Raw genomic sequence first — 16,371 nt, forward strand, 5'->3', positions numbered from 1 at the left:
CACTGTCGGTTGAATGACAAACTTGGCAAGGAATGGTTTGTCGATGCCGCGCTATTCGCCATGGAGCAATTAAACTCAGTGAAAAGATGAACTCGGGAATTCCTGCTTGACTTACTCTTGCGGATGAAGAGCGGCGACTGCTCGTGCTTTGAAGCGTTAAGAGTGCACGCTCGCCTTTCGAAACCAGTCGTGGCATTTTGCTTTGTTCTAACGACTTAAACGTGACAAACACAAATTAAGTTGACGGCTCAATCAGGCCGCTTACGACGCCGACGGCCCGACAGAATATGCCGCGTTTTTGTTTGGGTCAAAGGTAAATTCGTTGCTCAGCCGCATTGTTAAGTCTACTTAAATAATTTGGCAAGCAATAATTTTAAGCATTTGGCTTTGATTTTTGAAAGCCGCAGATTTGAAGAATGAGGATTTTGAGTGCGTTTTTGTAGGAAAATTTCCGGTTAAGTTTGAATGTTTGTGTTGAACTTGATTGAATCAAAAATCAAATTTACCGATAGGAAAAAGCACAAAAAAAAGGAAAAAGTGTCAGTGTGTGGCGCAACAGAAGGTGAATCATTCAATTCTGTATAAACCCAGCGATGAAAAATGCATTTAATGTACTCATTTTATTGGATCTTTGTAGCAAAAGTCAATGACTCATCACACCCAAATCCTGTTTAGTATTGAGTATACTCAATAAGTTCACAAAAATTCCAGTTCGTCTTGAAGTCAATCTCGGCCGATTTTTCGTAACCAGTTGTGACTTTTTTGACTTGAGAAGATTTGCTCGTATTGGGTCGATTGCGCCAAAGCCCTAGATAGACATGCGCTATCCAATTAAAATGCGCTGCAAGGATTCATATGAGATTTTGCCAGGCGCCCACAGGAGTCAAATGATCAAAATGTAAGGGAAACGTCTACGACCCGACTTGCCCCGTTTTACCGGAGCCGATAAATCCGTTATGTGCACTTTTACCACTGACAGTTTGCTCTCACGACGAAACCGCACCTCTGCCACGATCACTCACACCCTTTAATTGGCTTTTATTAGATTAAAAATCGCGAAATGGGAGAAAGAATTGACTGCACTTGGCAATTAACAGCGTGAACGGCATTTAACTCACATCTGATGCAACTTACTAGCGCGGAAACGAACAAACCCGGATATCTCAACGCGATGAGCGGCACCGAATTGGTCACGATTTTGCTATTTTTTTTAAAAACTCCCTCTATCACCTAAAATTTCTCCTAAGTTAAACTTGTACGTCACAAATCGCGGTTGCTTCCGTGAAAACAAAAATATTTTCTCCTTTTGGCGTTCAAAGCTACGAACCACAGCATACCTATATACCCCATTTAATTCAGATGGACTAACGCGCTTACAACAAGTCCAATTGCGCGGCAACTTTAGGCGCCAAAGACTTAAACGCGTACAGGCCGCTAATAAATGAAAAAGGAAGGCTATCAAGTTTACAATATCACGTTGCCCATAGGAAAACATTCCAGATAACAACAACTATTCAAGTGAACATATGATACCGGTTTTTAAAGATATCCAAGTAACCTATTCCTTCATGGATCTATACCTTTGTGGCATTGAAAATATTTTCTTCACAAAATCAACCTATTTTAGCAACTCTTTTGCGTTTAGAATTGACTTTGTTGCATTGGTGTTTGAGTTGGAACCCAAGTTTCCGAATCATAAAAATAAAGTCAAGCAGCACTTTGCAATGGCCTTAAACGGTCGTAAATTGTATCCTTACGCAGTGATGGGCACAAAATACAGAGGTAACTACCTCTCCTACCATGCCTTGAAATCGGTCACGACTCCCAAAGACGCTGAACGATTTGTCGGGACATCGAAGTTTGGCCCAGTTTCAAGCACCAATGGATAGGATTCAATCAATCAATTCTGTACAATTGGTTTGCGTCTGTGGCAAGCGCCAATCCATCCGAATACAATCGTATAACCAATAAGGACGCCTAGTTAAACTCCCCGTTGTAAACTGACTATTGACGGGTTTCTGGATTGTCGATATTCCGATTATCGCGATTCGGGACGCCACGATGTTGCGCGTTCCGTTTGTTACAAGCTGGGGGCAAAGACAGAGACGACAAGTAAAAATCCAACTATGATGTACCAAATAACTATAATTTATTTGTTCTTATATTTCCTTTAAGAGCAACATCAGTGTCTACAAGCAACACACGCCTGAAAACGGCACGTTCGTTGCGATGTAACTGCCGTTACGTTAGTTAGAAATGGATTTCTGGTCAGATTTAAACAAAACGTAAAAGTAACGCTTCAACATAACATCTTTTATGCAAAACTCTATTGTTAGGATGTGGTTATAATAAAACAGTATTTGGCTGTCTGACCGCACTGCTGATGGCGCGAGTTTGTTGCTTGAAACACTTGTATTAGTACGATGCCAATCAGCAGTCCCCTAGCTTTGGTATCTATGTCAAGGAGAATACACTTTAAGTGTTTTGTATTCGTCTGCCAGTGTAAAATATGGAAGAAGCTTTAGTGATTAAAGGAAATTCTCAAACACGATTTTCGTAATCACCGAAAACTTTCCGTCAAAACACGTGCGAAACCGTTTTTGTGACCCCTTGGGTGACATCATCAACCACGACACAAATGGAAATAAGACGCAAACCCTCGTTGACCCTTTGCTGTGAAAAAACGCCCATGAGAACGACCAACGCGACTGCGCTTTCACATCAGCGCCAAATTATCCTGTTTCGTCACGGGATTTCGGGTGCATTCCAAGTCCCATGACTCAGTACAATGGCGGACGCTATCTCGCTCGCATTCGATGTCCTACGCGGTCTTGGCGTTGCGAATCGAACCCCTGTGAACAACGGGTTACTTGTGCTTCTTGCAGAAAAAGCCGTCACTCATAGATCTGTGTTTGCGACATTTCTGGGGAGCTTGTTGCTTGCGAATTGTAAACATTGATATCAGCGCGACAAGCACAGCAGGAGGTAAAACAGCGATTGAAGACACGCGGTCTCACAGGGTCGCCTATGACCGATCTCGAATGCTCTGGATGCCGTTTTGTTGACAGCAAATAGCATTTGATTCACACTGTATTTGATGTTGAAATTTCGTTCGAAAATATTTGTTGTCAAAGAATTGAATATGGTTCTTTAATGATGCTGTCGGGCATATCAATTAAAAGATGTCGTTTATACGAGTACATCCTTATGAAGGCTGCTGCATAGTAACCGGAACGTTTGTATTTATAAATATTATTGTCCGAATGGCCTTTTTGTATTAAACTGAATATGGACACAGAAATTCAACACGCTGATGACACAAAATCTCATTTCGCTATAATTCTGCAGTTAGTTCGCATCTGAGTATCGTAAATATAGCAAAATTGTCATACAAGCACCGAATGCAGGCAACTTACCAGGTGACCTTTTCACCTCAGATTCCGTCGGCGTTACTTCTTTGCTTCACAACAAAATGTTCTTTACGTCCAAGTCAGAAATAATTTTTTTTAACATTCCTATTTTTCCCATTTGCGCACCTGAAAAACAATGCGGGTGGTCACAATATTTTAAATTTTAGTCGCTATATACTCGTTTGCGCTTGTTAAACGGAAGAAAGGCGAACTGATCTACCAACATTACGTTCCTTGGAAATTTTCGAGAAACAAAAGAAGTCGACAATATATCTTAAAAACTCCCGAAAACGTAAATAAATGATTAAAATCACTTTGAGTCAGTGTGAAAATAATTGCACGTAAAGCTTAATGGCGTCCAAACGACTTTATAAGTGCCTCAGTGTTTGTGAAAAATGTGTTCCTGAATGTAATCAGCCTCCATAATAATAATAACATCAGATAGGTGGCATTTTCGCGCCCAAAACGAGACCTACCTAATGTTAATGTTGTGTTAATTAATGTTTCTCGTCTGTACAATAGGCGCAACATATGTACAACGCGTGTATCCTAAACTAACAGGCTCTAACCGATTTGCAAGCGCCCACTACACACTTTGGATGTGTTTTACAACGGCAAAGTCGGTTTTTACAGCGGCTCGGTTCATGTAAACAGCCATCACTTCTTTTCACCCAGCACTCACACAAAAAAGTCACCTTGCCGCCCGTCGTGTATCACGCCGCTTTTTCCGCGTCCATTCTAGAATTTCGTGTATTTCTCCAACCGCCGCGGTCTTCCTCCCCACCCCCCACTTTTTCCACCCACCTATAGCAGCGGCGTGGGGACGAAAGCGCACGCTTTTGTTGCTGAGGGCGCGTTTGCCCGGGCGTCGAATCGGCAGGAATGTTGTTGCAGTGCCAGATTTCATGTTCCTTAACTATTGTGACTCGTTCGACAATTCTTCTCGCCTCCATTCACACTGGAAGGCGAACATGTTTTCCAGCGGCGCCAACGGCGGAGCCTTTCAGCGCAAAACCATTTTCGCCCGTTTACCAATCTCACTGTGCGATACGCTTCCCGGAGTCAATAGAAATATTAGTGATACGAGCAGATGTGCGACGGACAAAGTATCCGATGGTTACTCTCCTAAGTCCTTGGTTGGACGCGAAGATATCAAACCGCTCTGAACTTTAGGACGTGTTCGATTTCAAAGTACTCGGGTAAACACATATAAACAGTAACATGGGGAGTAAACTCATCGCACCCTGGTATGTATCGCGCTATGAAATGTTGCGGCTTTCATGCATGAGATTGAACAACGATTCTCAAGGTCGTAATTTAAACATACAAGGGAAAACTGCCACAAGTTTATCAGCAAGTATTCCAAAACATTCATTGAGATAAAAAAAATTTGCTTTGCGAAATTTCAAACTTGAACACCGTAACCACTCTTGCAAAGAACTTTTCGCTCGTCCATGTTAAAGTATCGATGTTTTTATCAGGACAGTTTGTGTATAAAGGTTACAAAATTGGTCCTAATGATTTTTGTGACGCCATGTACACATTGAAACACGGAATTGTTGCCCTTCCGTGCAATAAATTTGGGGTAAATAGTTCTGCAGTCCGCGAACTGGTTGTTGTTTGAAAAATCTAAAATAACCCCTGACGTTGACGTCACACTTTCCGTTTCCGCAGTGATTTTTATTCTTTCTAGCCAAGAACATTGTGTAACTGTCGGCATGTCCTCACTTACAGCTAATAGACGTTTCATCTTCGCAAAAACTGTACTGTTACGTCACAAATCGTATTACGTCACTTTTTCTTGCCCTCGCGTTTCTTGGCATAATTTTGTACTCTCGACAATGTTGTTCTTTCGCACCATCAGCTTGTTGACAGTAAAGTCCAATGACAGTTCAGACGATAGAAACCGATGAATAAAGGCAATCACACAAAACAAACAGGAAATTCTCAAAACATCCTGTCCTCATTTTCCCATGAGCGCAGGCCGAGGCCAAAATGGCTGTGAGCAATTAAAATCAGGCTGGCATTGAAGTTGGCCAGCACTCACCGCGTAATAAAGAGGTAATAGCGGGCGAATTACAAAGCCGGCCTCGGTTTTGAAGTTGAAATTTTTGCGCAGATGCTTCGCACATCAAAGACTGCCGACTTACAGTACAGTGTTAAAGCGTTATGAGATAATTAACGGTGGCGGTGGCTTTGTGACGCGCAAAGTTTTTGTCAAAGTGGTCAAGTTTGCGGCTCCGCCTTTTCGCCCGTCACGTGATGAAAATCGTGGCCCTGGCGCTCGAGAATGTAGCCCAAAACCAATGGCTTAGTATATGCAAAGCAGGGGCCCAAACTTCGCGATTTTAGCAACAAAAACTTGATCCCTGCTGGTGAATTACTGTACATGTTATTCAGCTAAATTGGTACAAAAACAAACCTGTTTGGATGGTTATGACGCATGTGTTGCTTAACGATTGTCAATCAAAGTGGTAAAGAAACCGCCCAGTTGCGACAGCCGTTATTTTCACACTAAATAGATTGATCGCGATTGGTGTTTGTGTTCGATACAAAGTAGAAACCGAATCGGTTTACAAACCTCACCCCTACTTTCATTCATGCACCAATCTTGTTTGGTGGGACGCTTTTAGCAGATTTTCGACCATAAAGAACAACCGGGCACGAGGAACCACTTCCAATGTTTTGTATACACCAAGCTGCTTTATGAAGAAAAATGACCAAGAAACGTTTTCCGTTACAGCGCTTTGAACAAAGAAATCCTTTAATTTTGAAAACAAGAATCCGAATGTTTAATACCTGACATTTTATGAACAATTTAAAATCTCATAAATGACACAAAATTTGGAAAAAAATCAACGGTATCCTACAACACGTGTATTTATTAAGGGCGGTTTGGTCAGGTTCCAGGCGCCAAAAACTCTTTATTTTTTACTCATTCTTGGGCCCTGCATTCATCACAACCACACCGTAGCTAAGACCCGGTTTCATCAACCGCCCACACTCAACAAAAAGCACATAATTGAAGAGTTTTACGCCAAGCTCCGATGAAAGGGCGTTGAGTTACAGTCGGAGTTTACTAAAACGCTATTTCGTGTCGCTAATTGCAACCCTATACGCTGGAAGTGTAATGGTTATAGCTCTGAAGGCGTTCCCGACTGTAACTGGATTCGGTTGCCACAACTCTGTAATTGTCTTTTCGGTTACGCTGGCAGTTTTATTCCGTCATATTGGCAGGCCCGTAGTTTGTTTTTTACCAAACCTGCTACAAACTTGGCATTGTGAATTGCTGTAGTGGTATCAAATTTCATGAAAATTTGATACGCCATATAGTTTCTGGTAATAATTCATGGAAAAATTAATCTTAATCACCACGCAGTCGTATGAATTTGCAAGTTCATTTTTAACACGCCTCACATTAATCATTTTACGACAGATGTAATTTGTAAATGGGAATTGAATGTACAACCTGTGTACATAATTAAAATTTTGGGATAACGCGTAGTATCTACTTAGCAACATTGGTCATAAAATTTATGCGAACTGATAAGCGCAACCAGCGGTTGGTTATTAACTTTAATGCTTCCGGACGTACCCAACCATTAGGTTTTGCAGCAAAATGTAATATCTGTGTCTTTTGCCAAAGCGCTACCTCGTCTGGTATCCTATGAATAATTGATTGATTGAGCAAAACTTTTGCTTGGTGGCATTGCTTAACCGACTTTAAAAATCGCGCTGCGTAAAGCTGTTCTTAAAACGCACTTCAAGCAAACCAACCTCACCCACTGATATAATTGAAATCTTGTAAAGGTTTCCCTGTCTAGCTTCTATGACGTCACAAAAAGCGACGCTTTGTAACAAACGGCACATTCTTTGACTTTGAATTTCCTTTTTAAGTTTAATATCATTTAAAAAATATACAAGAAATCCTCCGCTATATAAATCTGATTAGTTTAAGCTTATTTTAGGGTTTAGGATGCACGAATTCTCAACGTCCTCATAAACTTGACATACAGGTGACATTAAACTGAACTGAAATGAGAAGTTATTCCATTCCACTAACAAGACGTTGCATATCTGATTTCCCCGCCTCACTTTTTTTTCTCAGGGTCCTATGATAAACTCTCTCTGCACCAGCCACCGTTAGTGCGACACTGGCACACAAGTTCGGCGAAAAAATGGCGCTGCGGACCTGCGTTATTGGTTCAGCAAGTCGCAAGTAGTTCGGGCAGTAAAGCGCTTCGGTCTGCGCTGTCGCTTTGTTGGAATTATAGGGGACGAACGGTGCCAGTTTTTGGTAATTGAACGTCGCTATAAGGACGCCAAAATGTATCACTTACACCTATTCCTGCTTACCCTATAAGCTGCCGAGACCTATGCAAAGTGACCACCTTTCAACCAGCAACCTGATCGTTACTGACAAGACAATTTTTCTCTGTGGCTTTTTTTTACCAATACCTACCATTAATTACTTTTGCAAAAAAAAATTATGTTTAAAGCTAAATCAAAAACAAAACGAAAACATCAAAACGCTACCTTTCATCTCTGCAGCAAAGCGAATTCAACCTGTTGACAGAACATATAAATGGCCATTGACGTGACAGCATATCCATTAATCACATTAACGAAGGGCCGCTATTCATTTGTCGTCGCTGTGTTGTGAGCTCTTTTATCAATTGACCGGAAATCGCATCTGTGCGACTGATTCCCAGCGGTAGATCCACCACAATCAATATCGCTTGTCCCGCTTTGCCAACGACTCTTGTTTGTTTATTTTTGAACCTTCAAAATAGGTAAGCGACCTGGTGTAGTGGTGTACTTTGTTGACGTCACAATGATTGTTTACATTTAAAGAATAGTTCTAATAAACCCTCGTTTTATGCAAATTTCGGCGCAATTGGCAAACTTGCTTTTGCATTTTGTTGGTTTTGTGATAGTGGGCACGTAGTATCAGCATTTTTGTTCGGGTACTTTTGTAACAAAACTCTCATTTTGCGTGGGTTTTCAGAACTTGTTGTATGATAATTTTCGCGAAATTTGAAAAGTGATTCAGACAAAGAATTAGGAGTGCGCGCTAATTTACTGACAGGTGTCAAGAATTAAATTTCCTGTATGATAATTTTACAGTGGATCTGTCAACCGAGACTCTTCGCAACGCGTAATCAGGGTCGTTTTTCAAACTCTCCCACGCATGGTCTGTCCTAACTCAAAAAAGCTCTTTAAAGGGTTAAATGCGGAAATTTCCAATTTCGATTGTAGTGTGACCAAATCCCGGACGCAAGTCTCCTTATAAAGATCATGTCGTTTACAGGTTTCACAGCCCAGCCCTTTAAAAAACAGTTATTTTTCATTAAACTCAACCGAGATTTTTAGCAATTGTCCACTCGATAGCGCCCCTTACCGAGCTATGTTGGTGGATACGGTTTTGGAAATATGTTTACCCCAAAGAATGGAACAAATCCTAATGCTGTGTATAAACAGCAAGCTTGTGAACAATACTAATCAATAGAAGTTCATATCGCCGCTAACGCGACTTTTAGTCAATTTAGAATTGCCAAAAGTACTCGTATTTCACAGCATCAGCAACCGACCTTTGAACTGGTCAAAAATCAACAAATACGAAGCGACCTGAGACGCCAGCAATACTGGTGCCTGTCCCGGCGTCAACTGCCTTGTTCTGTGTCAGACCCTGGCTTTTCAGGAAGGATTACACACCAATAAGCAGCGCCTACGTCCGACAGTCGAGCGTCACAATGGCCAGTTCGCGTCACCGCCGATAAAAAACGCGCACAACGTTGTAAACAATTTTTTCGTCTGCAACTCTTGGTCAAGGTAAAACTGGGGACAAGGCCGACTCGTCCGGCTGCTTTATGACGTCAGAATGCACGACTGACAAGCGCTCTGACGTAGGAATTGTTATTCAGCACCTTTGCACGTACGAATGTTGTCGGAATATTCAACACCAATTCTTTTCCGTATGGAGGAAGCGAGGGTCGCGAGTCCAAACACTTGAAGGTCTGTTTGAAAATCAAAACATCCCCAACTACATTAGAGAAAATCGTTTTTTTTTTCAAGCGAGGGACTTTTCAAACCCCTTGGGTATGTATGCAAAATGTTTTCTCATACTTAACAACGTCGTAAATCGTGACCCAACTTGTTACGTAACAATGAAAGCATTTGTTTGCTTTGTGGGACATGTTTTCAGCAGAAGTAAATTGTTTGGGTTTTGTTTTAATCTCGTGTTTTTGGCCGTAAACAAATTTATTTCGTTGTTTCATCAAACAAACATTCATTGAAATTGGGGAAAGCGATTATGTCACAAAATTTAGATTTATGGCAGTTTTTACTTGACAATATATTTTCACAAAACTTGTTTGAAATACTTAAAAATTGTTTATTTGAACTTACACGAGCAACTACCATGGCAAATAAAACAGTGGCTCTTTGGCGTTACCATGCGTCACAATATTTTTATTAAATTAACACTTGGTGGTGTATATATGCAAAGTCCCAAGAAAATCTGATCGGGATTCGTGGCCAGGATATCCTGGGTTCAAATCCCGGTGTGGTAAAAAAAGAAAAAAATTACTTGGTAATCGTGTTGTTGCATTTATTTATGTCCAGTGAAAAAACAATACTGGAAAAATGTTAGCGGTTGGTTTGATGCAAAACTTCGGGTTCCATTGCTCTTTACACCCCCTTCGTTGTTGTTTCTTAAATTTTGCGCTACTTTTGTTGACCATCTACAGAAGTAAATATGCAAACAGGAGACCAGACATAACAGACTTTGTGATAGCTTTACAGTCGACAAGAACCATTGAATTGAATATCGTTGGTCGGAAGAACAAACTAAATATAGGCCTATGTACAAGAAAGTGGTCGTACGCTGTTCGACCTTTACCCATGTGATTTGTCTTTCTATGCTGATTTCTCGCCGGTATAAATTTTTTCTTTTCTTCAATTCGTCGTTTTTTTTATTCTTTTTTTTTTATAAAAAATTTTGAAAAACGGAGTTTAACATCAAAACAAAACAGGCGTTGAAAAAGTTTACATGATCAGAATCCGTTTTTGACCAAGTCTACTTGCTGCGCACTTGTGAATGTTGCATTTATTTTTTTCTTATAATACAACTTGTAATCGTTGATGTTTACTAACAGCTATAAGCAAAAGATTTTGACCGTGGACCGTCAAAAGTTGCTGCAAAGACTTGTAGCGATACGGATGGTTTGCAGCAAGCAGTGTGACCGCATCTGTGTTTGCTTTGGTAATCCCCGCACATTTATCACCTTTATCGGACGAAAAACAACAGAATGATTTCAGAACGACTTTCAGCAGTCAGACATCATGCTGGCCTATGAATTAGACCAAAGATTCGAGACGCAGCGATCTCAGAAAGCATTTGACATGCAAGAAGTCACCTATTTCGTTTCGTAACGCAAGAGCGGACACATGTGTGTAGCAGAGCGTTGCGTCCTTGCTTTTGAAGTTTATTACAATAGCCGCAGTTAGGCGTTGTTGTAAAAGTTAAAGTCAGTTGGTAAGTGTGCGAAAGTTCAAACAGTGGACATCCTGTGCACTTTCAGAAATGTAGCGTGTTGGAATGTTTTTGGTCAATTGCAGCAGCAGCTATAGATTTGTGTATTACTGTATGATGCATAAAAGAGTTGGCAAACATGATTAATCAACAGAAAAATTAACATTTGTTGTGGGTGTAAGGTCTCATGTATTTTTTGCCACTATGATTTTTTTACGTGCACTTTTGCTTAGCCTACTAAGATTAAACAATGGTGCATTTGTATGTTTTGCAGCAAAACAATTTTGTAATTGCTTTGAACACTATGCTGTCTTCACCCTGAGTGCTTATGGCCCAAAAGCAATCAGATGATGACACTGTAGAGGTGATTGAAGATTCCACTCTTCTCTTAAATCAAACCATCATACAGCAAGATGATCACCTAAAAGTTATTACCAGACCAGCAAGACCGTCGCCTATTGCAAAATACAAACCAGCGCTGAAAAATCTCATACCAATTCGACCATTTGCAACGTCTCCGAACAAACATCCTTGCGATACTGCAGGATTGATCTCAACTGCCACTTTCTCTTGGATAACAGTACTTGTGTGGAATGCATTTAAAAAACCACCCTCCGTCAATGACCTGTGGAAGTTGTCGTTGTACGACCGTGCCGAGCCAAACTACGAAAGATTTGCTCGAATGTGGGAAGACGAGGTGCAGAAACATGGCATAAAACATGCATCTGTTTGGAGAGTTGCCTTGCGGTTTATACGAACAAGGTTGATTGTATCAATTATGTGCGTTGTTTTGTTTTCAGCATCTGTGTTTATTACAAGCAGTTTCATAATGAACTATTTATTGAGCTATGTTTCACAAAGAACATCAACCCTCACATATGGCTTAGTGCTCACTGCCTGCTTGTTTGCTGTAGAAATCTTTAGATCCAGCATCACCACAATTCTCTATGCAATCAACTACCGGTCAGGAATTCGAATGCGTTCAGCGATGGTGCTTTTCATGTTTAAGAAGGTTTTGAGGCTTTCATCTGCGAATTCTTCAATATCTGTTGGTGAACTAGTCAATCTATGCTCAAACGATGGTGACAGAATTTTTGAAGCAAACCGCTTGGGTAATTTGGTGTTCGTTGGTCCTATCCTGTTTGTTTCTGGGACAATATACAGTTCACTATTGCTCGGACCAATTGGGCTGTTTGGTGCACTTATATTTCTGATTTCCATTCTGCTTCAAGGGGTGTTGGTGGTGTTGATGAACAAGATGCGCGAAAAGGCGATAGTTTATACAGATCTGCGCGTAAAAAGAATAAGTGAGATCCTCACTTTCATCAAGCTGATCAAAATGTATTGCTGGGAAGATTCTTTTGCCGAGAAAGTAGTTGAACTTCGCAAGAAAGAACTTCGTCTCCTGAAAATGATGTCAGTTCTACAGAGTATGAACGTTAGTCTTGCGTTTTTTACTCCAGTCTTGGCTTGCATTGTTATGTTTTCTGTTTATATTCTTCTTGGTTATAACCTGACTGCTGAAAACGCTTTTACTTTGATTGCAATTTTCAATGTTATGTCACTTGGATTGAAAATGATGCCCCTGGGTGTGAGGGGTCTTGCCGACGTCACGGTGGCCATTGAGAGGTTTCAAAAAATTATGCAGATGACAGACATGGAAAGTTATGTAGTCTCTGGGACGAAAGATAAAGGTAATGCTGTTGAAATAACCAGCGCTTCATTTTCATGGACAACTCCAAAAGAAAATGAAGAATCGTCAACAGAGGTGAATGACAGCACTGCAAAAGTTGGTGACGCAGATGATTTGCTGTCTGATAATTCTTCAAATGATAAGCCCGTGACTTTGGTGCTCGAAAACATTGACTTTAAAATACAGAAAGGTTCACTGGTTGGAATTTGCGGTGCTGTTGGTGCAGGAAAAAGTTCCCTTATATCTGCTTTGATTGGACAATTGCACTTAGTGAAAGGTTCAGTTGCCATCAATGGTGCGTTGGCTTATGCAACACAGCAAGCTTGGTTGATGAATGCAACCATTCGAGAAAATGTAATATTTGGTCTTGATTATGATGAACACAAATACAAGACTGCAATCACAGCCACTGCTTTGCTTGACGACTTGGATATTTTCCCCAGTGGTGATCTGACTGAAGTTGGAGACCGAGGTATCAACCTCAGTGGCGGCCAGAAACAACGCATTAGTCTTGCCAGAGCTTTGTACTCGGACCGTGATATATATTTGTTAGATGACCCCTTGAGCGCTGTGGATGCCCATGTAGGCAAGCACATATTTAATGAGGCAATTCTCAACCAGCTGAAGAAAAATGGCAAAACTGTGCTTCTCGTCACCCATCAAATCCAATACCTGCCGAAGTGTGATCAAGTGATTATCATGGAACAGGGTGAAATTAAGGAGATCAACACTTATGAGGCCCTTCTGGAGGAAAGCACAGATTTGGCAGCTCTTGGTATTACCGATACTCCTGAAAGCCCCAAAAAAATTCCAGAACAAAACCAGACAAAGAGCAACTTTAAAGGTCTTAAAGAAGCCGAGGAAGAACTGCTGGAACAAGGAAGACTGTTAAGCAAGGAGGAGAGGGGTGGAGCTATTCCTTTATCTGTGTATGTTGCATACATAAATGCTGGGGGTGGTTGGCTGGCCGCAATTCTGGTGTTGCTGTTTTTTGCCTTTAATGTAGGTGTGCAGCAATTCACCAATCTTTGGCTGTCGCTGTGGTTAAACCTAGGGTCAGGGCAAATTGACGACATCGCCAATATGACAGTTTCTTCAGGTAACGCTGCGGACTTCAACTACACCTCAATGCCAAATGTCACAACATTTCAAACACCTGCGTTCAATGGCACTTCAACACCACTATTTGATCCAATAGACATCACTGCTCATCCAAAGTTTAAGTTTTATTTGATGGTGTACTGCTTATCTGCCGTGTTCATGTTACTGGTTAGTGTCCTGAGGGGGCTGTCTTACATGACCCTTGCATTTAAAAGCATGAAAAATTTGCACAACCAAATGTTTATGCAAATTCTTAATGCACCGATGGAGTTTTTTGATACTACTCCATCAGGAAGAATCATAAACCGCTTTCAGAAGGACATTGACGAGGCCGATGCACCTTTGCCTATAATCTGGGAGCTATTTTTTTTCAATGTCATGACACTGATTTTTGCAATTGCCCTGATAGCTTATGTTTTCCCAAAGTTTTTATTAGTTATTGCTATAATTGCCCCCATCCTCATCATTGCATGCATCATCTTTAAACCATCAGCACGTGAAATGAAGCGTCTCGACACGATGACCAGATCTCCTTGGTTTGCCCACATAACCACCACCATCTCAGGCCTGGACACTATAAGAGCTTACCAGACTTCAAGTAGGTTCGTTGGTGACTTCATCAAACAGTTGGACACAAATGCTATTCCATGCTTCCTGTTCGCATGTATCAACCGTTGGTTGGCTGTACGCCTTGATATGCTCATGATAACGACATGTGTGCTTGCGACTCTCTTTGTTGTTATCTACAGGGATGTTGTAACTCCTGCCTCTGCTGGCCTGGCCTTGTCTTCCGCGTTTATGATGTCCGGGATGTTGCAGTTTACCATCCGGTTGATGAACGAGGGTGTGGCAAGATTTGTAGCAATTGACCGAATAAAATACTACATCGACAATGTGGCGCAGGAAAAATCAAAATCTGATGTGAAACCAGATGAAGGGTGGCCGAAGAACGGTGCTGTGGAGTTCAAAAATGTGTGCATGCGCTATAGGGATGGCCTTCCTTTGGCATTAGATGACATTTCTTTCACAATCAAACCTTGTGAAAAAATTGGCGTCATCGGCAGAACGGGATCTGGAAAGTCATCCTTGGCCGTCACACTTTTTCGACTGGTTGAGCTGTCAGAGGGCAGCATTTGGATAGATGATGTTGACATTGCAACCATTTCGCTGAAATCACTTCGTTCCAAACTTGCGATCATACCCCAAGATCCTGTTTTGTTTACAGGCACGGTGCGTTACAATCTCGACCCGTTTAACCATTATAAGGAGGAAGAACTGTGGTCAGTTCTAGAACAAACTCACTTGAAAGAAAGCATAACGAAGCTACCCGAAAAGTTGGATAGCGCTTTATCAGAAGGCGGAGGCAATCTTTCGGTCGGCGAGTGCCAGTTGATGTGTCTCGCTCGTGCGTTATTGCGCAGGAGCAAGATTCTGGTTTTGGATGAAGCGACAGCCGCTGTGGACGGGAAAACTGAGAAAATTGTACAGGAAACCATACAAGAAGCATTTGCAGATTGCACGCTAATTACAATTGCTCACAGACTGACTTCTGTGGTCACATGTGACCGGATCCTGGTTTTGGGAGAAGGCAAAGTAATCGAGTTTGACTCTCCACAAAAACTGCTCGATGATAAAACTTCCACATTCTCTCGAATGATTGCAGTTGCTGAATAACTGAAATAAACACATGATCTGTGCGTTGTACTTTCCTCATCACTAAGCTAACAATCCAGATTTTTGTTTTTCCTATTCAATGCCACAAAGCTGATATGGAAGCAAACTTAACACATTTTTGTAACATTTAATCAGAAGCATTAACCTTGCCCCCAATGTATGCATAACGGTTGCTTAGAGAATGTATACCTTGCAACATTTTTCTATCATCAAGTATATTGTTGTTACTGTTTTGTTTCGCCTTGCCAAAATTTTAAGTCGGTAGATTTTTTTTTACACAATATTGCTGTGTTACACGTTCTCGTTCACAGTGTCGGTTATAGCACATTTTTGACCATTGTTTTCTAGGTACGTTTTTTCAATGTTTTCCTGTTTGTAATGCAAAAGATACACACCAATATATTTGGTCTGAGAAGTATAAAATACATAGATTGCATTTTTCTCTATAGTTCATTGTGGTAGTTACAGTTAAAACAATGTGTTATACTATAACTCAGATGGTACGAACAAAATGCAGGTGTCGTTATACTTTCATACTTTTCTTCAACTTGTGTTGCCCCATCTCCATAATGTAGATATGTCACTTTTGTGTAAATGTTATAGATGTATTTTGTTCCTCCATTGTGGTGGTAAACCCTAGTAGAAGTGCATTCACAAGGTCATTAGCAATATAAGTTTTTTTTCTTTGTTCAACAATACACAAAAATAGTGTCTGATTACGCAAACCTTTCACATGTCTATTGCTCACACTTAGTTATTGCACCGTTTATTTGTTACTGAATGTGCTTAACATACTACTTTTGATTTACACTTATTTGTTATTGACACCAATGTGTTGTGTTTCATACGTTTAAATGTGTACAGAATAGTTTTTACTGCGAAAGATTTGTAAATAAGCAGTCGTGATCTAAACAATTTATTTAACCTGTTGCTCTTCTAAACAATTTTGCTCGTGATTT

The 16,371-nt window shown here is 40.8% G+C and overlaps 1 protein-coding gene and 1 pseudogene across 1 annotated transcript in view; one reads left to right on the forward strand and one right to left on the reverse strand.

The window, feature by feature from the left end:
* Positions 1–3,532, reverse strand: part of LOC145905863 (uncharacterized) — a 42,875-nt gene extending 39,343 nt beyond the window's left edge. The window contains exon 1 of the mRNA XM_082993173.1: positions 3,417–3,532. The gene's annotated coding sequence lies outside the window, so the exon portion shown is untranslated. The remainder of the gene's footprint in view (positions 1–3,416) is intronic.
* Positions 3,533–11,225: 7,693 nt separating this feature from the next.
* On the forward strand, positions 11,226–16,363 carry LOC145905608 (ATP-binding cassette sub-family C member 5 pseudogene; annotated as a pseudogene).
* Positions 16,364–16,371: the final 8 nt, after the last annotated feature.

This window comes from Ascidia mentula, chromosome 6, assembly GCF_947561715.1.
Source record: "Ascidia mentula chromosome 6, kaAscMent1.1, whole genome shotgun sequence".
Lineage (NCBI taxonomy): Eukaryota > Metazoa > Chordata > Ascidiacea > Phlebobranchia > Ascidiidae > Ascidia > Ascidia mentula.